The 22,569-nt window shown below is 48.0% G+C and overlaps 1 protein-coding gene across 1 annotated transcript in view; it reads right to left on the bottom strand.

The window, feature by feature from the left end:
- The window catches only part of LOC138258812 (peptidoglycan recognition protein 1-like), a 160,431-nt gene extending 138,274 nt beyond the window's left edge, over positions 1–22,157 (bottom strand). The window contains exon 1 of the mRNA XM_069206058.1: positions 21,987–22,157. The gene's annotated coding sequence lies outside the window, so the exon portion shown is untranslated. The remainder of the gene's footprint in view (positions 1–21,986) is intronic.
- Between the last annotated feature and the right edge of the window lie 412 nt (positions 22,158–22,569).

Genomic DNA, 22,569 nt, shown 5'->3' with positions numbered 1-22,569 from the left:
GTGGCAGGTGCATTTTTCAATCCAAAAGGCATTACTGTGAATTGGTAATGGCCTCCAATGGATGAAAATGCAGTTTTTGCTTTTGCATCTTCTGATAATTTGATCTGCCAATACCCTGCAGTCAAGTCAAAAGTGCTTAGATACTTGGCAGATGCCAGTGTATCTATGAGCTCATCTGCCCTGGGTATAGGGTGAGCATCAGTTTTGGTTACCTGGTTGAGACCTCTGTAGTCAACACAAAACCGCATTTCCTTCTTTCCATCTTTGGAATGAGGTTTTGGTACAAGTACCACAGGAGAAGCCCATGGACTTTCAGAGTGCTCAACCACTCCCAGTTCTAGCATTTTCTGCACCTCTTGCTTTGTGCAGTCTCTGACATGGTCAGGCTGCCTATAGATCTTACTTTTGACAGGCAAGCTGTCTCCAGTATCTATAGTGTGCTCACACCAAGAAGTGGTACCTGGCACAGTAGAGAAGAGTTCAGAAAACTGACCCAGGAGATTTATGCAGTGGTCTTTCTGCTCAGCAGTAAGACAATCTGCCAAAACTACACCTTCCACTAGAGCATCTTGTTCTGTGGAAGAGAAGAGATCAGGGAAAGGGTCACTCTCTTCTTCCTGTCCCTCATCAGTTGCCATGAGCAGGGTGAGATCAGCCCTGTCATAGTAGGGTTTCAGGTGGTTGACATGGAGCACCCTAAGGGGACTCCTGGCAGTGCCTAAGTCAACTAAGTAGGTGACTTCACCCTTTTTCTCAACAATTATGTGGGGTCCACTCCATTTATCTTGGAGTGCTCTTGGGGCCACAGGCTCCAAGACCAACACTTTCTGCCCTGGTTGGTACTGAACCAAAACAGCCTTCTGGTCATGCCATTGCTTTTGGAGCTCTTGGCTGGCCTGAAGGTTTTTACTGGCCTTTTTCATGTACTCAGCCATCCTTGATCTGAGGCCAAGTACAAAGTCCACTATGTCTTGCTTTGGAGATTTTAAAGGTTGTTCCCAACCCTCCTTAACAAGTGTTAGAGGAACTCTCACAGGGTGTCCAAAAAGAAGTTCAAAGGGGCTGAAGCCCACTCCTTTCTGGGGTACCTCCCTGTAAGCAAAAAGGAGGCATGGTAAAAGGATATCCCATCTCCTGCGGAGTTTTTCAGGGAGTCCCATAATCATGCCTTTGAGAGTTTTGTTAAATCTCTCCACCAGTCCATTTGTTTGTGGATGATAGGGTGTGGTGAACTTGTATGTCACACCACACTCCTTCCACATGGCCTTTAAGTAAGCAGACATGAAATTGCTTCCTCTGTCTGATACCACCTCTTTTGGGAAGCCCACCCTGGAAAAGATTCCCAGGAGGGCCTTTGCCACTGCAGGAGCTGTAGTGGTCCTTAGAGGAATTGCTTCAGGATATCTGGTGGCATGGTCCACTACCACCAAGATAAACCTATTGCCTGAAGCAGTAGGAGGGTCAAGGGGGCCAACTATGTCAACCCCTACCCTTTCAAAGGGAACCCCAACCACAGGCAGTGGAATAAGGGGTGCCTTTGGGGTGCCACCTGTCTTGCCACTGGCTTGACAGGTTTCACAGGATTTACAAAATTATTTTGTGTCCTCAGACATTCTAGGCCAATGAAACAAGGGAACAAGCCTGTCCCAAGTTTTCATTTGCCCCAAATGTCCAGCTAAGGGAATGTCGTGAGCAAGAGTCAGGAGGAACTTCCTGTACTCCTGAGGAATCACCAATCTCCTGGCAGCTCCAGGTTTTGGATCCCTTGCTTCAGTGTACAAAAGGTTGTCCTCCCAGTAAACTCTGTGAGAGTCACTGACATCCCCATTTGCTTGTTTGACAGCTTGCTGCCTTAGACCCTCTAGTGTGGGACAGGTCTGCTGTGCCACACTCAGCTCCTCCCTGGAAGGCCCCCCTTCACCCAAAAGCTCAGCAGTGTCTGCTTCCAGCTCCTCTGGTGTAGGTTCTGCACAGGGTGGAAATTCTTCTTCCTCAGAAGTAGAATCCACTGTAGAGGGAGGGATAGTAGGTAGTGCTTTACTTCTACTAGCCCTAGCTTTAGGGAGCACTTGGTCCATTGTTCCAGGATCCAAGTCACCCTGTCCTTTTTGCTTTTTGGCCTGAGCCCTTGTCAAAGCAAAAATATGCCCTGGAATGCCCAGCATTGCTGCATGAGCCTCCAACTCCACTTCTGCCCAAGCTGATGTCTCTATATAATTCCCTAATACACAGTCTACAGGTAAATCTGAGGCAACCACAACTTTCTTTGGGCCAGTAACCCCCACCCAGTTGAGATTCACAACAGCCATGGGGTGGCTAAGGGTGTTGTTATGAGCATAGGTTACTTGGTACTGGTAACCAAGTAGGTGTTGTTCAGGGTGGACCAGTTTCTCTATTACCATTGTAACACTGGCACCTGTGTCCCTGTAGGCCTGAACCTCAACACCATTTATTAGGGGTAGTTGCTTGTACTTATCCATGTTAAGGGGACAAGCAACTAAGGTGGCTAAATCAATAGCCCCCTCTGAGACTAACACAGCCTCTGTGGTCTCCCTAATTAGACCAACCCCAACTAAGTTACCAAAAGTGAGCCCAGCTACTCCCTTAGATTGGCTATTAGTAGGTTTGCTCCCACCACCACTGCTATTAGTAGGGACACTAGGTGTAGCAGTAGGGGTTGTAGTGGTAGGAGGCTTGGTGCTTTTCTTTGGACAACTGGGATCGGTTGTCCAATGGCCTTTTATTTTACATAAATAGTACCATGGTTTATTTTGTTTGTTTTGATTTGAAGAGGATTTGGACCCACCACCCCCACCAGAGTGTTTTTGTGGGCCTGATGAAGACTCATTTTTAGATTTGTCCCCACCCTTGTCAGAAGACTTACCATCCTTCTTCTTATTGCCATCTTTGTCACCCCCTGTATGAACTTTTCTGTTCACCCTTGTTCTGACCCATTTGTCTGCCTTCTTTCCCATTTCTTGGGGAGAGGTCAGATCAGAGTCCACCAAGTACTGGTGCAACAAATCAGACACACAATTATTAAGAATATGCTCTCTCAGGATCAAGTTATACAGGCTTTCATAATCAGTAACTGTACTGCCATGTAACCACCCCTCCAAGGGCTTCACTGAATGGTCAATGAAATCAACCCAGTCTTGTGAAGACTCCTTTTTGGTCTCTCTGAACTTCATCCTGTATTGTTCAGTGGTTAAGCCATAACCATCCAGGAGTGCATTCTTAAGAACTGTAAAATTATTGGCATCACTTTCTTTCACAGTAAGGAGCCTATCCCTACCCTTTCCACTAAATGATAGCCATAGGATAGCAGCCCACTGCCTTTGAGGGACATCCTGTACAACACAGGCCCTCTCAAGTGCAGCAAACCACTTGTTAATGTAATCCCCCTCCTTATAAGGGGGAACTATCTTGTGCAGATTCCTAGAATCATGCTCTTTTGCAGGATGACTATTGGGAATACTGCTGCTTCTCTACTTCTAAGGACTGTCTATCCAAATCCAGCTGTTGCTTCTTGAGCTTCAGTCTGGTTTGTTCCACTCTCAATCTATTGAGCTCCCTTTCTAACAATCTGTCATCAGGGTGGGTGGGAGGGACATGCCTTGAAACAGAAGTATGGTGAGAATGGACAGAAGGAGACCTGTCCCTTACAGAAGGCACCCTAACAGCTTGGTTAACAGAAACATCACTTCTACTGTGGTGAGAAGGAATACTCTTGCTATGATGTGAGACAACACTATCAGTATGGTGTGACTCGACATCAGTACCAACTATGGTAGGCTGTCTAGTAATGGGCAGGCTAGGAAGTTTCTTTCCTGACTCTTTTTCTAGGGGAGTCCCTGGATCAGATTGTGAACCATTAGCTACTTTTTCAACAGATGGGGCACCCTTGGCCTTATCTTGTTCTATAAGCATGTTAACCAATAGTTCTCTGGGGGGATTCTTCCCTACACTTAAACCTCTTTCTATGCAGAGACTCCTTGCTCCTTTCCAGCTAAGGTGATCATAAGCAATTTTGGACAGATCAACAGTTTGGCCTGTACCAGACATTTTTAGAAAGTGTTTAAGTGACAGAAAAAGTGAGAAAAAGTTTTTTGAGAGGACAGAAAAAAAACTTTTTTAACTTTTAAGAACTTTTTAGAAAGTTTAGAGGTACTTTTCAGCACTTAGAAAAGAGTGAAAAGAGGAAATGCAAAACTATTTGGTTAGGTGTACATACACTGAACTTGTTTTGTATATTTTTCTCTTATGAAAAGTACAATGACAAAAGTGGTAAGTAGTTGCAAAGGACTTATCCCACCGCTGCTCAACCAATGTAGAAGGCTGGACTGGCTTGTAGTGAGTACCAAGGGGTACTTACACCTTGCACCAGGCCCAGGTATCCCTTATTAGTGTATAGGGTGTCTAGCAGCTTAGGCTGATAGATAATGGTAGCTTAGCAGAGCAGCTTAGGCTGAACTAGGAGACGAGTGAAGCTCCTACAGTACCACAAGTGTCATATGCACAATATCATAAGAAAACACAATACACAGATATACTAAAAATAAAGGTACTTTATTTTTATGACAATATGCCAAAAGTATCTCAGTGAGTACCCTCAGTATGAGGATAGCAAATATACACAAGATATATGTACACAATACCAAAATATGCAGTAATAGTATTAGAAAACAGTGGGGACACATAGGGATAGGGGCAACACAAACCATATACTCCAAAAGTGGAATGCGAACCACGAATGGACCCCAAACCTATGTGACCTTGTAGAGGGTCGCTGGGACTGTAAGAAAACAGTTAGGGTTAGAAAAATAGCCCACCCCAAGACCCTGAAAAGTGAGTGCAAAGTGCACTAAAGTTCCTCAAAGGACATAGAAGTCGTGATAGGGGAATTCTGCAGGAAAGACACAAACCAGCAATGCAACAACGATGGATTTCCAGTTGAGGGTACCTGTGGAACAAGGGAACCAAGTCCAAAAGTCACAAGCAAGTCAGAGATGGGCAGATGCCCAGGAAATGCCAGCTGTGGGTGCAAAGAAGCTGCTACTGGACAGTAGAAGCTGAGGTTTCTGCAGGAATGACAAGGGCTAGAGACTTCCCCTTTGGAGGATGGATCCGACACACCGTGGAGAGTTGTGCAGAAGTGTTTTTCTGAAGAAAGACCGCCAACAAGCCTTGATAGCTGCAAGTCATGCAGTTAGCGTTTTTGGATGCTGCCGTGGCCCAGGAGGGACCAGGATGTCGCCAATTGCGTCTGGGGACAGAGGGGGCGTCGAGCAAGACAAGGAGCCCTCTCAAAAGCAGGCAGCACCCGCAGAAGTGCCGGAACAGGCACTACAAAGAGGAGTGAAATGGTGCTCACCCGGAGTCGCACAAAGGAGTCCCACGTCGCCGGAGGACAACTTAGAAAGTCGTGCAATGCAGGTTTGAGTGCCGTGGACCTAGGCTTGGCTGTGCACAAAGGATTTCCGCCGGAAGGGCACAGAGGCCGGAGTAGCTGCAAAAGTTGTGGTTCCCAGCAATGCAGTCTGGCGTGGGGAGGCAAGGACTTACCTCCACCAAACTTGGACTGAAGAGTCACTGGACAGTGGGAGTCACTTGGACAGAGTTGCTGGATTCAAGGGACCTCGCTCATCGTGCTGAGAGGAGACCCAGGGTACCGGTGATGCAGTTCTTTGGTGCCTGCGGTAGCAGGGGGAAGATTCCGTCGACCCACGGGAGATTTCTTTGGAGCTTCTAGTGCAGAGAGGAGGCAGACTACCCCACAGCATGCACCACCAGGAAAACAGTCGAGAAGGCGGCAGGATCAGCGTCACAGAGTTGCAGTAGTCGTCTTCGCTACTTTGTTGCAGTTTTGCAGGCTTCCAGCGCGGTCAGCAGTCTCTTCCTTGGCAGAAGGTGAAGAGAGAGATGCAGAGGAACTCTGATGAGCTCTTGCATTCGTTATCTAAGGAAATCCCCAAAGCAGAGACCCTAAATAGCCAGAAAAGAGGGTTTGGCTACTTAGGAGAGAAGATAGGCTAGCAACACCTGAAGGAGCCTATCAGAAGGAGTCTCTGACGTCACCTGCTGGCCCTGGCCACTCAGAGCAGTCCAGTGTGCCAGCAGCACCTCTGTTTCCAAGATGGCAGAGGTCTGGAGCACACTGGAGGAGCTCTGGGCACCTCCCAGGGGAGGTGCAGGTCAGGGGAGTGGTCACTCCCCTTTCCTTTGTCCAGTTTCGCGCTAGAGCAGGGCTAAGGGGTCCCTGAACCGGTGTAGACTGGCTTATGCAGAAATGGGCCCCATCTGTACCCATGAAAGCATTTCCAGAGGCTGGGGGAGGCTACTCCTCCCCAGCCCTAACACCATTTTCCAAAGGGAGAGGGTGTAACACCCTCTCTCTGAGGAAGTCCTTTGTTCTGCCTTCCTGGGCCAAGCCTGGCTGGACCCCAGGAGGGCAGAAACCTGTCTGAGGGGTTGGCAGCAGCAGCAGCTGCAGTGAAACCCCGGGAAAGGCAGTTTGGCATTACCCAGGTCTGAGCTACAGAACTGTGGGATCATGGGATTGTGCCAAAGCGGGGGCAATTCCATGATCATAGACATGTTACATGGCCATATTCGGAGTTACCATTGTGAACCTACACATAGGTAGTGACCTATATGTAGTGCACGCGTGTAATGGTGTCCCCGCACTCATAAAGTCCGGGGAATTTGCCCTGAACAATGTGGGGGCATCTTGGCTAGTGCCAGGGTGCCCACACACTAAGTAACTTTGCACCTAACCTTTACCAGGTAAAGGTTAGACATATAGGTGACTTATAAGTTACTTAAGTGCAGTGGTAAATGCTGTGAAATAACGTGGACATTATTTCACTCAGGCTGCAGTGGCAGGCCTGTGTAAGAATTGTCAGAGCTCCCTATGGGTGGCAAAAGAAATGCTGCAGCCCATAGGGATCTCCTGGAACCCCAATACCCTGGGTACCTCAGTACCATATACTAGGGAATTATAAGGGTGTTCCAGTATGCCAATGTAAATTGGTAAAATTGGTCACTAGCCTGTTAGTGACAATTTGAAAGAAATGAGAGAGCATAACCACTGAGTTTCTGGATAGCAGAGCCTCAGTGAGACAGTTAGTCATAACACAGGTAACACATTCAGGGCACACTTATGAGCACTGGGGCCCTGGCTGGCAGGGTCCCAGTGACACATACAACTAAAACAACATACATACAGTGCAAAATGGGGGTAACATGCCAGGCAAGATGGTACTTTCCTACAACGCCTACCTTGCATGTCATTAACGCAAGGCAGTTTCCCGCATCCAAAAAATGAGTGTAGGAGGCTGGACTGGCTTGTAGTGAGTACCAAGGGGTACTTGCACCTTGCACCTTGCACCAGGCCCAGTTATCCCTTATTAGTGTATAGGGTGTCTAGCAGCTTAGGCTGATAGATAATGGTAGCTTAGCAGAGCAGCTTAGGCTGAACTAGGAGACGTGTGAAGCTACTACAGTACCACTTAGTGTCATATGCACAATATCATGAGAAAACACAATACACAGTTATACTAAAAATAAAGGTACTTTATTTTTATTACAATATGCCAAAGTATCTTAGAGTGTACCCTCAGTGAGAGGATAGGAAATATACACAAGATATATATACACAATAGCAAAAATATGCAGTATAGCCTTAGAAAACAGTGCAAACAATGTATAGTTACAATAGGATGCAATGGGGAAACATAGGGATAGGGGCAACACAAACCATATACTCCAGAAGTGGAATGCGAACCACGAATGGACCCCAAACCTATGTGACCTTGTAGAGGGTCGCTGGGACTATTAGAAAATAGTGAGAGTTAGAAAAATAACCCTCCTCAAGACCCTGAAAAGTGAGTGCAAAGTGCACTAAAGTTCCCCTAAGGACAAAATAGTCGTGTTAGAGGGAAAATGCAAGGAAAACACAAATCAGCAATGCAACAACGATGGATTCCTGACTGAGGGTACCTGTGGAACAAGGGGACCAAGTCCAAAAGTCACAAGAAGCTCGGAGATGGGCAGATGCCCAAGAAATGCCAGCGGTTGGTGCAAAGAAGCTCTTACTAGGCTGAAGAGCTGTGAATACTGCAGGAACGACAAGGGCTAGAGACTTCCCCTTTGGAGGATGGATCCACCACGCCTTGGTGAGTCGTGCAGAAGTTGTTTCCCGCCGGATGGACGCCAACAAGCCTTGCTACACGCAAATCGTGCGTTTGGCGTTTTTGGACGCTGCTGGGGCCCAGGAGGGACCAGGAGGTCGCAAATTGGACCTGCAGAGAGAGGGGACGTCGAGCAAGACAAAGAGCCCTCACTGAAGCAGGTAGCACCTGGAGAAGTGCCAGAAACAGGCACTACGAGGATGCGTGAAACGGTGCTTGCCGAAGTTGCACAAAGGAGTCCCACGTCGCCGGAGACCAACTTAGAAAGTCGTGCAATGCAGGTTAGAGTGCCGTGGACCCAGGCTTGGCTGTGCACGAAGGATTTCCGCCGGAAGTGCACAGGGGCCAGAGTAGCTTGCAAAGTCGCGGTTCCCAGCAATGCAGCCCAGCGAGGTGAGGCAAGGACTTACCTCCACCAAACTTGGGCTGAAGAGTCACTGGCCTGTGGGGGTCACTTGGACGGTGTCGCTGGATTCGAGGGACCTCGCTCGTCGTGCTGAGAGGAGACCCAAGGGACCGGTAATGCTGCTTTTTGGTGCCTGCGGTTGCAGGGGGAAGATTCCGTCGACCCACGGGAGATTTCTTCGGAGCTTCTGGTGCAGAGAGGAGGCAGACTACCCCCACAGCATGCACAAGCAGGAAAACAGTCGAGAAGGCGGCAGGATCAGCGTTACAGAGTTGCAGTAGTCGTCTTTGCTACTATGTTGCAGGTTTGCAGGCTTCCAGCGCGGTCAGCGGTCGATTCCTTATCAGAAGGTGAAGAGGGAGATGCAGAGGAACTCGGCTGAGCTCATGCATTCGTTATCTAAAGTTTCCCCAGAGACAGAGACCCTAAATAGCCAGAAAAGAGGGTTTGGCTACCTAGGAGAGAGGAAAGGCTACTAACACCTGAAGGAGCCTATCACAAGGAGTCTCTGACGTCACCTGGTGGCACTGGCCACTCAGAGCAGTCCAGTGTGCCAGCAGCACCTCTGTTTCCAAGATGGCAGAGGTCTGGAGCACACTGGAGGAGCTCTGGACACCTCCCAGGGGAGGTGCAGGTCAGGGGAGTGGTCACTCCCCTTTCCTTTGTCCAGTTTCGCGCCAGAGCAGGGGCTAAGGGGTCCCTGAACCGGTGTAGACTGGCTTATGCAGAATTGGGCACATCTGTGCCCAACAAAGCATTTCCAGAGGCTGGGGGAGGCTACTCCTCCCCTGCCTTCACACCATTTTCCAAAGGGAGAGGGTGTCACACCCTCTCTCAGAGGAAGTTCTTTGTTCTGCCATCCTGGGCCAGGCCTGGCTGGACCCCAGGAGGGCAGCTGCCTGTCTGAGGGGTTGGCAGCAGCAGCAGCTGCAGAGAAACCCCAGGAAGGGCAGTCTGGCAGTACCAGGGTCTGTGCTACAGACCACTGGGATCATGGAATTGTACCAACAATGCCAGGATGGCATAGAGGGGGCAATTCCATGATCATAGACATGTTACATGGCCATATTCGGAGTTACCATGGTGAAGCTACATATAGGTAGTGACCTATATGTAGTGCACGCGTGTAATGGTGTCCCCGCACTCACAAAGTTCAGTGAATTGGCTCTGAACAATGTGGGGGCACCTTGGCTAGTGCCAGGGTGCCCTCACACTAAGTAACTTTGCACCTAACCTTTACCAGGTAAAGGTTAGACATATAGGTGACTTATAAGTTACTTAAGTGCAGTGTAAAATGGCTGTGAAATAATGTGGACGTTATTTCACTCAGGCTGCAGTGGCAGGCCTGTGTAAGAATTGTCAGAGCTCCCTATGGGTGGCAAAAGAAATGCTGCAGCCCATAGGGATCTCCTGGAACCCCAATACCCTGGGTACCTCAGTACCATATACTAGGGAATTATAAGGGTGTTCCAGTAAGCCAATGTAAATTGGAAAAAATGGTCACTAGCCTGTCAGTGACAATTTGGAAAGAAATGAGAGAGCATAACCACTGAGGTTCTGATTAGCAGAGCCTCAGTGAGACAGTTAGTCAGTACACAGGTAACACATTCAGGCACACTTATGAGCACTGGGGCCCTGGGTTACCAGGGTCCCAGTGACACATACAACTAAAACAACATATATACAGTGAAAAATGGGGGTAACATGCCAGGCAAGATGGTACTTTCCTACACAACCCCCCCCCAAACGAAGGACAATAAGACTAGCCATTACCTGATGAGTCTTCATTGTCTAAGTGGAAATATCTGGAGAGTCCATCTGCATTTGAGTGGCTACTCCCAGGTCTATGTTCCACTGTATAGTCCATTCCCTGTAGGGATATGGACCACCTCAACAATTTAGGATTTTCACCTTTCATTTGTTTTAGCCAAAGTAGAGGTTTGTGGTCTGTCTGAACAATGAAGTGAGTGCCAAACAGGTATGGCCTCAACTTCTTCAGAGCCCAGACCACAGCAAAGGCCTCCCTCTCAATGGCAGACCAACGCTTTTCTCTAGGGGTCAACCTTCTACTAATAAAAGCAACAGGTTGATCCTGGCCCTCAGAATTAAGTTGTGATAGGACTGCCCCTACTCCTAATTCAGATGCATCAGTTTGGACATAGAATTTTTTAGAGTAACAAGGGCTTTTCAGGACAGGTGCAGAGCACATGGCCTGCTTCAGCTCCTCAAAAGCTTTCTGACAGCTTGCTGTCCATAATACCTTTTTAGGCATTTTCTTGGATGTGAGGTCATTAAGAGGGGCTGCTATGGAGCCATAGTTCTTAATGAACCTCCTGTAATACCCAGTGAGGCCTAGGAAGGCTCTCACCTGAGTCTGAGTGGTAGGGGGAACCCAATCAATAATAGTTTGGATTTTCCCCTGAAGTGGTGCAATCTGTTCCCCACCAACAAGGTGTCACAGATAAACCACCTTACCCTGCCCTATCTGGCACTTTGAAGCCTTGATAGTGAGGCCTGCCTTTTGCAGGGCCTCCAAAACATTCCATAGGTGGACCAGGTGATCATCCCAGCTGGAGCTAAATACAGCTATATCATCCAAATATGCTGCACTGAAAGCTTCCAGCCCTTGCAGGACTGTGTTCACCAACCTCTGAAAAGTGGCAGGTGCATTTTTCAAACCAAAAGGCATTACAGTAAACTGGTAATGTCCTCCAATGGTAGAAAATGCAGTCTTAGGTTTAGCATCTTCTGACAATTTGATCTGCCAATACCCTGCAGTCAAATCAAAAGTGCTTAGATACTTGGCAGATGCCAGTGTATCTATTAGCTCATCTGCCCTGGGTATAGGGTGAGCATCAGTTTTGGTTACCAAGTTGAGACCTCTATAGTCTACACAAAACCTAATTTCCTTCTTTCCATCTTTAGAATTGGGTTTTGGTACCAGTACCACAGGAGAAGCCCATGGACTGTCAGAGTGCTCAACCACTCCTAGTTCCAACATTTTCTGAACTTCTTGCTTTATGCAGTCCCTGACATGGTCAGGCTGCCTATAGATCTTACTTTTGACAGGTAAACTGTCTCCAGTATCTATAGTGTGCTCACACCAAGAAGTGGTGCCTGGCACAATGGAGAAGAGTTCTGAAAATTGTCCTAGGAGATTTATGCAATTATCTTTCTGCTCAGCAGTAAGACAATCAGCCAAAACTACACCTTCCACAAGAGCATCTTGTTCTGTGGAAGAGAAGAGATCAGGTAGAGGATCACTGTCTTCTTCCTGTCCCTCATCTGTTGCCATGAGCAGGGTGAGATCAGCCCTGTCATAGTAGGGTTTCAGGCGGTTGACATGGAGCACCCTAAGGGGACTCCTGGCAGTGCCTAAGTCAACCAAGTAGGTGACTTCACCCTTCTTTTCAACAATTGTGTGGGGTCCACTCCATTTATCTTGGAGTGCTCTTGGGGCCACAGGCTCCAAGACCCACACTTTCTGCCCTGGTTGGTACTGAACCAAAACAGCCTTCTGATCATGCCATTGCTTCTGGAGCTCTTGGCTGGCCTGAAGGTTTTTACTGGCCTTTTTCATGTACTCAGCCATCCTTGATCTGAGGCCAAGTACATAATCCACAATATCCTGCTTAGGAGCTTTTAAAGGTTGTTCCCAACCCTCCTTTACAAGTGTGAGTGGACCCCTAACAGGGTGTCCAAAAAGAAGTTCAAAGGGGCTGAAGCCCACTCCTTTCTGGGGTACCTCCCTGTAGGCAAAAAGGAGGCATGGTAGAAGGATATCCCATCTCCTGCGGAGTTTTTCAGGGAGTCCCATAATCATGCCTTTGAGAGTTTTATTAAATCTCTCCACCAGTCCATTTGTTTGTGGATGATAGGGTGTTGTGAACTTGTAAGTTACACCACACTCCTTCCACATGGCCTTTAAGTATGCAGACATGAAATTGCTTCCTCTGTCTGATACTACTTCCTTTGGGAAGCCCACCCTGGAAAATATTCCCAGGAGGGCCTTTGCCACTGCAGGAGCTGTAGTGGTCCTTAAAGGAATTGCTTCAGGATATCTTGTGGCATGGTCCACTACCACCAAGATAAACCTATTGCCTGAAGCAGTAGGAGGGTCAAGGGGGCCACTATGTCAACCCCTACCCTTTCAAAGGGAACCCCAACCACAGGCAGTGGGATAAGGGGTGCCTTTGGAGTGCCACCTGTCTTGCCACTGGCTTGACAGGTTTCACAGGACTTACAAAATTATTTTGTGTCCTCAGACATCCTAGGCCAATGAAACAATGGTACCAATCTGTCCCAAGTTTTCATTTGACCCAGGTGCCCAGCTAAGGGAATGTCATGTGCCAGTGTTAGGAGGAACTTTCTGTACTCCTGAGGAATCACTAATCTCCTGGCAGCTCCAGGTTTAGGATCCCTATGCTCAGTGTACAAGAGGTTGTCCTCCCAGTAAACTCTGTGTGAGTCACTGACATCCCCATTAGCCTGTTTGACAGCTTGCTGTCTGAGACCCTCTAATGTGGGACAGGTTTGCTGTGCCACACTCAGCTCCTCTCTGGCAGGCCCCCCTTCACCCAAAAGCTCAGCAGTGTCTGCTTCCAGCTCCTCTGGTGTAGGTTCTGCACAGGGAGGGAATTCTTCTTCCTCAGAAGTAGAATCCACTGTAGAGGGAGGGATAGTAGGAAGTGGTTTGCTTCTACTAGCCCTAGCTTTAGGGAGCACTTGGTCCATTGTTCCAGGATCCAAGCTTCCCTGTCCTTTTTGCTTTTTGGCCTGAGCCCTTGTCAAAGCAAAAATATGCCCTGGGATGCCCAGCATTGCTGCATGGGCCTCCAACTCCACATCTGACCAAGCTGATGTCTCCAAATCATTCCCTAATAGACAGTCTACAGGTAAATCTGAAGCTACCACAACTTTCTTTGGACCAGATACCCCCCCCCAGTTGAGATTTACAACAGCCATGGGGTGGCTTTGTGTTATGTTGTGAGCATCGGTTACTTGGTACTGGTGTCCAAGTATGTGTTGTTCATGGTGCACCAGTTTCTCAATCACCATTGTGACACTGGCACCTGTGTCCCTGTAGGCCTGTACCTCAACACCATTTATTAGGGTTAGTTGCTTGTACTTCTCCAAGTTATGGGGGCAAGCAACCAAAGTGGCTAAATCAATAGCCCCTTCAGAGACTAAAGTAGCCTCTGTGGTCTCCCTAATCAGACCAACCCCAACTAAATTACCAAAAGTGAGCCCAGCTTCTCCCTTGGATTGGCTATTAGTAGGTTTGCTCCCACCACCACTGCTATTAGTAGGGACACTAGGTGTAGCAGTAGGGGTTGTAGTGGTAGGAGCTGTGGTGCCTTTCTTTGGACAACTGGGATCTGTTGTCCAATGGCCTTTTATCTTACATAAATAGCACCATGGTTTCTTTTCCTTGTTCTGATTAAAGGAGGATTTGGGCCCACCACCCCCACCAGAGTGTTTTTGTGGGCCTGATGAAGACTCATTTTTAGATTTGTCCCCACCCTTGTCAGAAGACTTACCATCCTTCTTTTTGTTGCCATCTTTGTCACCCCCTGTATGAACTTTTCTGTTCACTCTTGTTCTGACCCATTTGTCTGCCTTCTTTCCCAATTCTTGGGGAGAGGTCAGATCAGAGTCCACCAAGTACTGGTGCAACAAATCAGACACACAATTATTAAGAATATGCTCTCTCAGGATCAAGTTATACAGGCTGTCATAATCAGTAACTTTACTGCCATGTAACCACCCCTCCAAGGCCTTCACTGCCTGGTCAATGAAATCAACCCAGTCTTGTGAAGACTCCTTTTTGGTATCTCTGAACTTTATCCTGTACTGTTCAGTGGTTAAGCCATAACCATCCAGGAGTGCATTCTTAAGAACTTGGAAATTGTTAGCATCATTTTCTTTTACAGTAAGGAGCCTATCCCTACCTTTTCCACTAAATGATAGCCATAGGATAGCAGCCCACTGCTTTTGAGGGACATCCTGTACAGCACATGCCCTCTCAAGTGCAGCAAACCACTTGTTAATGTCATCCCCCTCCTTATAAGGGGGAACTATCTTGTGCAGATTCCTGGAATCATGCTCTTTTGCAGGATGACTATGGGGAATACTGCTGCTGCCACCATGGGTATCTAAACCCATCTTCTGTCTTTCCCTCTCTATTTCTAAAGACTGTCTATCCAAATCCAGCTGTTGCTTCTTGAGCTTCAGTCTGGTTTGCTCCACTCTCAATCTATTGAGCTCCCTTTCTAACAATCTGTCATCAGGGTGGATGGGAGGGACATTTCTAGATACAGAGGTATGATGGGAATGAACAGAAGGAGACCTGTCCCTTACAAAGGGCACCCTAACAGCTTGGCTACCAGCATAATGTGAGAGCACATCATCAGTATGATATTGATTCAACCTCTGTACCAACTATGCTAGACTGTCTAGTAATGGGCAGGCTGAGAAGTTTCTTTCCTGAACCTTTTCCTGGGGGAGTCCCTGGATCAGATTGAGAACCATTAGCTACTTTTTCTACAGATTGGGCACTTATGGCCTTATCCTGTACTCTAAGCATATTAATTAACAGTTCTAAGGAAGGATTCTTCCCTACACTCAAACCTCTCTCTATGCAGAGACTCCTTGCTCCTTTCCAGCTAAGGTGATCATATGCAAGTTTGGACAGTTCAACTTTTTGGCCTGTGCCAGACATTTTTAGAGAGAGTTAAAGTGATAGACAAAGAGAAAAAAGTTTTCAGAACTTTTTGGAAAGACAGAAAAAAACTTTTTAAACTTTTAAGAACTTATTGAAAGTTTAGAAGTACTTTTCAGCACTTAGAAAAGAGTGAAAAGAGGAAATGCAAAACTTTTTGGCTATGTGTATATACACTGACCTTGTTTTGTATATTTTTCTCTTATGAAAAGTACAATGACAAGAGTGGTAAGTAGTCTCAAAGCACTTATCCCACCGCTGCACAACCAATGTAGGAGGCTGGACTGGCTTGTAGTGAGTACCAAGGGGTACTTGCACCTTGCACCAGGCCCAGTTATCCCTTATTAGTGTATAGGGTGTCTAGCAGCTTAGGCTGATAGATAATGGTAGCTTAGCAGAGCAGCTTAGGCTGAACTAGGAGACGTGTGAAGCTACTACAGTACCACTTAGTGTCATATGCACAATATCATGAGAAAACACAATACACAGTTATACTAAAAATAAAGGTACTTTATTTTTATGACAATATGCCAAAGTATCTTAGAGTGTACCCTCAGTGAGAGGATAGGAAATATACACAAGATATATATACACAATAGCAAAAATATGCAGTATAGCCTTAGAAAACAGTGCAAACAATGTATAGTTACAATAGGATGCAATGGGGAAACATAGGGATAGGGGCAACACAAACCATATACTCCAGAAGTGGAATGCGAACCACGAATGGACCCCAAACCTATGTGACCTTGTAGAGGGTCGCTGGGACTATTAGAAAATAGTGAGAGTTAGAAAAATAACCCTCCCCAAGACCCTGAAAAGTGAGTGCAAAGTGCACTAAAGTTCCCCTAAGGACAAAATAGTCGTGTTAGAGGGAAAATGCAAGGAAAACACAAATCAGCAATGCAACAACGATGGATTCCTGACTGAGGGTACCTGTGGAACAAGGGGACCAAGTCCAAAAGTCACAAGCAGCTCGGAGATGGGCAGATGCCCAAGAAATGCCAGCGGTTGGTGCAAAGAAGCTCTTACTAGGCTGAAGAGCTGTGAATACTGCAGGAACGACAAGGGCTAGAGACTTCCCCTTTGGAGGATGGATCCCTCACGCCTTGGAGAGTCGTGCAGAAGTGTTTTCCCGCCGGATGGACGCCAACAAGCCTTGCTACACGCAAATCGTGCGTTTGGCGTTTTTGGACGCTGCTGGGGCCCAGGAGGGACCAGGAGGTCGCAAATTGGACCTGCAGAGAGAGGGGACGTCGAGCAAGACAAAGAGCCCTCACTGAAGCAGGTAGCACCCGGAGAAGTGCCAGAAACAGGCACTACAAGGATGCGTGAAACGGTGCTCGCCGAAGTTGCACAAAGGAGTCCCACGTCGCCGGAGACCAACTTAGAAAGTCGTGCAATGCAGGTTAGAGTGCCGTGGACCCAGGCTTGGCTGTGCACGAAGGATTTCCGCCGGAAGTGCACAGGGGCCGGAGTAGCTTGCAAAGTCGCGGTTCCCAGCAATGCAGCCCAGCGAGGTGAGGCAAGGACTTACCTCCACCAAACTTGGGCTGAAGAGTCACTGGACTGTGCGGGTCACTTGGACGGTGTCGCTGGATTCGAGGGACCTCGCTCGTCGTGCTGAGAGGAGACCCAAGGGACCGGTAATGCAGCTTTTTGGTGCCTGCGGTTGCAGGGGGAAGATTCCGTCGACCCACGGGAGATTTCTTCGGAGCTTCTGGTGCAGAGAGGAGGCAGACTACCCCCACAGCATGCACAAGCAGGAAAACAGTCGAGAAGGCGGCAGGATCAGCGTTACAGAGTTGCAGTAGTCGTCTTTGCTACTATGTTGCAGGTTTGCAGGCTTCCAGCGCGGTCAGCGGTCGATTCCTTATCAGAAGGTGAAGAGGGAGATGCAGAGGAACTCGGCTGAGCTCATGCATTCGTTATCTAAAGTTTCCCCAGAGACAGAGACCCTAAATAGCCAGAAAAGAGGGTTTGGCTACCTAGGAGAGAGGAAAGGCTACTAACACCTGAAGGAGCCTATCACAAGGAGTCTCTGACGTCACCTGGTGGCACTGGCCACTCAGAGCAGTCCAGTGTGCCAGCAGCACCTCTGTTTCCAAGATGGCAGAGGTCTGGAGCACACTGGAGGAGCTCTGGACACCTCCCAGGGGAGGTGCAGGTCAGGGGAGTGGTCACTCCCCTTTCCTTTGTCCAGTTTCGCGCCAGAGCAGGGGCTAAGGGGTCCCTGAACCGGTGTAGACTGGCTTATGCAGAATTGGGCACATCTGTGCCCAACAAAGCATTTCCAGAGGCTGGGGGAGGCTACTCCTCCCCTGCCTTCACACCATTTTCCAAAGGGAGAGGGTGTCACACCCTCTCTCAGAGGAAGTTCTTTGTTCTGCCATCCTGGGCCAGGCCTGGCTGGACCCCAGGAGGGCAGCTGCCTGTCTGAGGGGTTGGCAGCAGCAGCAGCTGCAGAGAAACCCCAGGAAGGGCAGTCTGGCAGTACCAGGGTCTGTGCTACAGACCACTGGGATCATGGAATTGTACCAACAATGCCAGGATGGCATAGAGGGGGCAATTCCATGATCATAGACATGTTACATGGCCATATTCGGAGTTACCATGGTGAAGCTACATATAGGTAGTGACCTATATGTAGTGCACGCGTGTAATGGTGTCCCCGCACTCACAAAGTTCAGTGAATTGGCTCTGAACAATGTGGGGGCACCTTGGCTAGTGCCAGGGTGCCCTCACACTAAGTAACTTTGCACCTAACCTTTACCAGGTAAAGGTTAGACATATAGGTGACTTATAAGTTACTTAAGTGCAGTGTAAAATGGCTGTGAAATAACGTGGACGTTATTTCACTCAGGCTGCAGTGGCAGGCCTGTGTAAGAATTGTCAGAGCTCCCTATGGGTGGCAAAAGAAATGCTGCAGCCCATAGGGATCTCCTGGAACCCCAATACCCTGGGTACCTCAGTACCATATACTAGGGAATTATAAGGGTGTTCCAGTAAGCCAATGTAAATTGGAAAAAATGGTCACTAGCCTGTCAGTGACAATTTGGAAAGAAATGAGAGTGCATAACCACTGAGGTTCTGATTAGCAGAGCCTCAGTGAGACAGTTAGTCACTACACAGGTAACACATTCAGGCACACTTATGAGCACTGGGGCCCTGGGTTACCAGGGTCCCAGTGACACATACAACTAAAACAACATATATACAGTGAAAAATGGGGGTAACATGCCAGGCAAGATGGTACTTTCCTACAATGAGGCACACAGAGGAATTTTGACGTCCGCGGACTCGGGCGTCAAAGTTTAAATATGGTGCACAGTTTGCGCCAAATGTGTGTCAAAATCTTTGACGCACATTCAGCGCAAACGGAGTATAAATATGCCCCTTAGTGTGAGGGCACCCAGGCACTAGTCAAGGTGCCCCCACATTGTTCAGGGCAATTTCCCCAGACTTTGTGAGTGCAGGGACACCATTACATGCGTGCACTACATATAGGTCAATACCTATATGTAGCGTCACAATGGTAACTCCGAACATGGCCATGTAACATGTCTAGGATCATGGAATTGTCACCCTAATACCATTCTGGCATTGGGGGGACAATTCCATGCATCCCCGGGTCTCCAGCATAGAGCCTGAGTACTGCCAAACTAACTTTCCGGGGTCTCCTCTGCAGCTACCGCTGCTTCCAACCCCTCAGACAGGTTTCTGCCCCCCTGGGGCCTGGGCAGCCTGGTCCCAGGAAGGCAGAACAAAGGATTTCTTCTGAGAGAGGGTGTTACACCCTCTCCCTTTGGAAATAGGTGTGAAGGGCCTGGGAGGAGTAGCCTCTACTGGCCTCTGGAAATGCTTTAAAGGGCACAGATGGTGCCCTCCTTGCATAAGCCAGTCTACACCGGTTTAGGGATCTCCCCAGCCCTGCTCTGGCGCAAAACGGAATAAAGGAAAGGAGAGTGACCACTCCCCTGCCAGCACCTCCCAGGGGAGGTGCCCAGAGCTCCTCCAGTGTGTCCCAGACCTCTACCATCTTGTATGCAGAGGTGGGAGGGCACAATGGACAGCTCTGAGTGGCCAGTGCCAGCAGGTGATGACAGAAACCCCTCCTTATAGGTGCTTACGTAGCCAATCCTCCTCTGAGGGCTATTTAGGGTCTCTCCTGTGGGTATCTCACCAGATAACGAATGCAAGAGCTCACCAGAGTTCCTCTGCACTTCCCTCTTCGACTTCTACCAAGGATCGACCGCTGGCTGCTCCAGGACGCCTGCAAAACTGCAACAAAGTAGCAAGAAGACTACCAGCAACATTGTAGCGCCACATCCTGCTGGCTTTCTCAACTGTTTCCTGGTGGTGCATCTCTGAGGGCTGTCTGCCTTCACCCTGCACTGGAATCCAAGAAGAAATCTCCCCTGGGTCGACGGAATCTTCCCCCTGCCAATGCAGGCAACAAACTTCTGCATCACTGGTCCTCTGGGTCCCCTCTCATCCTGACGAGGGAGGTCCCTGGAACACAGGAGCTGGGTACAAGTGTCTTTGACAGTCCAATGGCCCTTCTGTCCAAATTTGGTGGAGGTTAGTCCTTGCCTCCCCACGCCAGACAGTAATCCTGTGTACTGAGTGAACTGCAGCTGCTAGGGCGTCTGTGCACGCTTGCAAGACTTCCATTGTGCACAGCCTAGCCCAGGTCCCCAGCACTCTGTCCTGCATTGCCCAAATAGCTGGGTTGGACTCCGATGTCGTGAGACCCTCTTTTGTTGTGCTGAGTTGACCGCCATCCTCAGATCTTCTGAACACCTGTTCAAGTACTTCTGTGGGTGCTGCCTCTTCTGCGTAGGATCTCTGTGTTGCTGAGTGCCACCTCTGTCTCCTCCTCCAAGGGGCGATCTCCTGGTCCTTCCTGGGCCCTGTCAGCACCCAAAATCCTCAACTGCGACTCTTGCAGCTAGCAAGGCTTGTTTGCGGTCTTTCTGCGTGGAAACAACTCTCCATCCTCCAGCACGCCGTGGGACATCTTCTTACCAAAGGAGAAGTTCCTGGCACCTTCTGTTGTTGCAGAATCTTTGGCTTTGTCCACCCAGAGGCAGCCCTTTTGCACCTTCATCTGGGGTTTAGTGGGCTCCTGCCCCCCCCCCCCCGGACACTTGCGTGACTCTTGGACTTGGTCCCCTTCCTTTGCAGGCCCTCAGGTCCAGGAATCCGTCTTCAATGCTTTGCAGCCAGTTGTTGTCCTTGCAGAATCCCCTATCTCAACTTTACTGTCTTTCTGGGGTAGTAGGGTAACTTTACTCCTACTTTTCAGGGTCTTGGGGTGGGGTATCTTGGACACCCTTAGTGTTTTCTTACACTCCCAGTGACCCTCTACACACTTCACTAGGCCTTGGGGCCATTCGTGGTTCGCATTCCACTTTTGGAGTACATAGGGGCATATTTATACTCTGTTTGCGCCGGAATGCGTCGTTTTTTTTTACGCAATTCCGACGTAAAACTAACTTTTACATTGTTTGCACTGTTTTCTAAGACTATACTGCATATTTTTGGTGTTGCGTACATATATCTTGTGTATATTTGCTATCCTCATACTGAGGGTACACTCTGAGATACTTTGGCATATTGTCATAAAATAAAAGTACCTTTATTTTTAGTATATCTGTGTATTGTGTTTTCTTATGATATTGTGCAAGTGACACTAGTGGTACTGTAGGAGCTTCACTCGTCTCCTAGTTCAGCCTAAGCTGCTCTGCTAAGCTACCATTATCTATCAGCCTATGCTGCTAGACACCCTATACACTAATAAGGGATAACTGGGCCTGGTGCAAGGTGTAAGTACCCCTTGGTACTCTGTCAAAGCCCAGCTCACCTGAGTTCTTGTTCAGTTCTGATGGAGGTTGAAGACAATCCGACCCCACCCTGAAACTGCTTGTTCCAGCACACTAGTTTTTAAAACAGTGCACTAAGAACAGAAGCTCAAGGGAAGGGGGGAAGTGGATAAAATAAAAAATAAAAAGACAACACCGTTCTTGCGTTTCCACTGATGAAGTGCTGCACAAATCTGCGGCCCTTTCTGACTTCTGTAGAAACTGGTGCCTAATGAAACATAAACAAAGAACAGATAAGTGCAACCTATTCCTAAATGGGTTCCTGACTATCCCTTTATTTATTAGAAATTCTCTTCTAAAAGTACCTCTTGGATCCTGGTCTCTAGTTTCCAGGTTTGGAATGTGTTACTGCTCTGGGATGTGTTTTCTATTACTGTAAAGCTTCTAAAACATTAAACAAATACCGTTATCAGAATTACCAATATCAAACATTCATCATAATATAACTAAAGCCTAAATTCCCAATAGTAGACTCACTTTTCCCATATTTCCAGAATCTTTTATAAAACAAATACTGTACTTTTACATCAAAATACAGCATGTAATTTGTGCAAGTCCTTGATTTACTGTTTGCCTTGCTGTCAATGGTTTTCACTGTTCGATTCCCAAAAGTTCCATGAAAAAAAAAACAATGTCCGCTTCACAAAGTTCCGCAAAATACTCCTGCAACAAAGAGCCTGAATCACAATGCTCGTGGAAGGCACTTCGCCTCAAACTGTCTATACACGAATCCAGAAATTGCCATCGAAGCTTCCTCAGGTAATAAAAAGTTTTGCACTTACTTGTTGCTGGCAAGAGATACTGATCAGTCTAATCTTGTCTTCTTTCTCTTTTGCAGGTTACTCGTAGGAGAGAGGCTGAGGAAAGGAGGAACCGGAAACCGGAAGAAGGAAGAGCCAGCAGCTGCGCCCATTGAAGTCAAAGAAAGTCTGTAAAGAGCAGGAGTGCCAGCGCCGAGGGATCTGTTCTCAGGTAAGCTGGAGGTAGACGAGCACAAGCACTGGGTGAGGCTCGGGGGATGCCTTTTATAGACAGGGCTGGGTGTGGCTCAAAGAGCTGGGTGTGGTTTGAAGGGCTGGGTGTGGTCCTCACATGCTGCACATGTTCTTGGAAGGTGTGCAGAGCTGGGTGTGGTTTGAAGAGCTGGGTGTGGTCCTCACATGCTGCACATGGTCTTGAAAGGTGTGCAGAGTTTCAGTTATTATGCAAATGAGTTGGATTAACACATGGCCTAGGGAGGAGTGTTTTAAAGAAGCCTTGGTAAAAGCAAGGCCCAATGTGTAAACAAAACAGCACATTAAACAACATACACAGAAGCCTAGGGGGGGGAGGTGAAATAACAAGAAAGGCTTTTTAATAGTAAGT

The sequence above is a fragment of the Pleurodeles waltl genome, chromosome 9 (genome assembly GCF_031143425.1).
Source record: "Pleurodeles waltl isolate 20211129_DDA chromosome 9, aPleWal1.hap1.20221129, whole genome shotgun sequence".
Taxonomy (NCBI): Eukaryota; Metazoa; Chordata; class Amphibia; order Caudata; family Salamandridae; genus Pleurodeles; species Pleurodeles waltl.
Note: the sequence above shows the minus strand (reverse complement) of the source record. Positions and strands in the feature narration are given on the sequence as shown.